At 45.9% G+C, this 2,385-nt stretch overlaps 1 pseudogene across 1 annotated transcript; it reads right to left on the reverse strand.

The window, feature by feature from the left end:
- Nucleotides 1–621: 621 nt before the first annotated feature.
- On the reverse strand, nucleotides 622–1,709 carry LOC308634859 (atypical chemokine receptor 3-like; annotated as a pseudogene). The gene has a single exon. The product of its transcript is annotated as an atypical chemokine receptor 3-like (transcript).
- Between the last annotated feature and the right edge of the window lie 676 nt (nucleotides 1,710–2,385).

Genomic DNA, 2,385 nt, shown 5'->3' on the forward strand with positions numbered 1-2,385 from the left:
CACAGGTTTGTAGCCTGTAACAGTCTTCTTTTGTTTTAAATGTAACTCTGCAAAACTATTAACATCCCAAACAGCATTATGAAGCCATTTTTGTTCCATATCCTGTGCAAATACAATCCACCACAGAGATATAAAACTTTTATAAAGAAAACATTTCAGTGAAGAATGGTATACGTTTATATATATGCATATACATGTATATAAATACATAATTTTAAATTAGTTAAAAATGACAACCTTAGTGAAAACTAAAGTCAAACTAATCTTAAAACTACAACAATCTGAGTATGTCAGGATTATACCTCCAATGCAATATTTAAAATACATTTAACTTTCCAATACTTTTTATGCAGTATGCAAATAGTGAGAAAATGAAGACTTAAATACAATTCAACATATAAAAATTTCAGGAAGAGCAGAAGGCTCTATTGTATAGATGTCCAGTCAAGTGTTTCCTGAAGCTGACTTTGACACACAGCACTGGACAGAGAGGAAGATGCACAATGTCACGCCTTCTTCTCTTCACGTCACTTGGGCATCAAGACCCAAATCTCACTTGCTCTCTGATGAAGACCATAAGCCATGTTCACAAGCTCCATGACGTGGCCTCTGCACAGCCGGTCATTTGGAGTTTTGCTCCAGCACCAAGTACTCTGTCTCTGACATTCTGGAGGTGTTGGTGATCTGGGTGAGGTCTGTTTGGGCAGAATACTGTAAGGTGAAGGCCTTCATCAGCTTGTACCTGTACTTGTAGTTGATGAAGCTGTAGAGCACAGGATTGGCGCAGCAGTGCACCAGGGACAGGCACTGTGTGACATGTAGTGCTGTGAAGAGCATGTTCTCCGGCTGGCAGGTAAAGGGGAGGTAGTACAGGATGGAGAAGATGTCCAGCAGCACTGCCACATGGTAGGGGAGCCAGCACACAAGGAAGACCACCACATAGGAAAAGATGATCTTCCAGATACTATGATTCTCCTGATCACCAGAGGCTGAGATGGCCCTGGAGAGCAGGAAGTAGAAGACAGTGATGATGGAGAAGGGGACAATGAAGCCCAAGACAATAGAGACAAGCTCCATGCCAATCAGCCACTCCTTGATGCTGTGATCAGGGTAAAACGACCAGCAGAAGGTCTCGTTGTTGGAAGCAGACACCATGGTCTTCAGGTAGTTGGTGTCAGGCAGAGACATGCTCAAGGCCAGCAGCCACACCAGAACACACACAATGTGGTGCACCATCTTCTTCCTGTGGCTGGAGGTGCTGGTGAAGTAGGTGATGGAGAGTTAGTGGTCGATGCTCATGCACGTGAGGAAGAAGATGCTGCCAAAGAGGTTGACAGAGAAGATGAAGTGCGTGACCTTGCAGGTAAGCTCGCCCATGTGCCACTGGTTGTCCTGCACCAGGCTGACCACCCAGACGGGGATGGTGATGACCACCCACAAGTCCGTGATGGCAAGGTTTAAGATGTAGCAGTGGGTGTCATAGCCTGTGGTCTTGGCCTGGATGTTCACCCAGACCACCACAGAGTTGGCAATCATGCCAATAACGATGATGAAAATGTAAATGAAGGAAAGTGTGTAGAGCAGGTTGCTTTGTGGGGCATTGTGGGGCACTGCACTGTGTCGATCAGGATGCAGTGGCTGCTGTTGCATGGCCAGCTGATGTCAGAGAAATTCCCTGGCTCTGTGTAGTCAAAGAGATGCAGACACATGGTAGGGGGAGTGAGAAGGACCTACAGCAACCCAGAGAGATGGGAGAGAGAAATCACTCATCAGGAAACCTTGACGTCCAGTCAAAACACTTTTCTGGGGTCCTAATAAGGCCCAGCAATTTTGCCCAAGTTCTGAGGTGTGTCACAAAGAAAGGAGAAAAGAAATAAATCACATGAGAACTGTGTCACATAAACAAACAGCCAGAGTCTCATTGACACATTGTCCAAAGACAGACACAATGTTGGTTTTCTATCTTTCATTGGCTGTCTTCTCCAGACACCATCAGCCTGGCTGTGCCCAGAGTGTGAAATCAACATGGTACAGGGCCAAAGAAACATCAGGCTGCTGAGCATGGCCACAGGAGTGATGGAGGCCTGCTCCTTCTCAACAGGCAATGGTGATTCCCCCAAGAATGGCAGGTTGGTCTACCCCTGGAATGCTAAATTATAAGCATGCCACTTCAGTGTCTGGATGAGAGTATTTAAAATGCTCAACCCAATTTGCATTTAAAACATGACTTAGCACTTATAACCTTTCTGGAAAACTCATGTGCAAACCTAGATCGTTAGCAACTTCACTTAACCCATGAGGCCACTTGGAGCTTGGCCAGCATGTGTGCGATGCCCCATAGTCCAAATGCACTCCAAAACCACAGGCTGGGGGCTGGCTGTGCCA

This window comes from Spermophilus citellus, assembly GCF_964194105.1.
Source record: "Spermophilus citellus genome assembly, chromosome: 16".
Taxonomy (NCBI): Eukaryota; Metazoa; Chordata; class Mammalia; order Rodentia; family Sciuridae; genus Spermophilus; species Spermophilus citellus.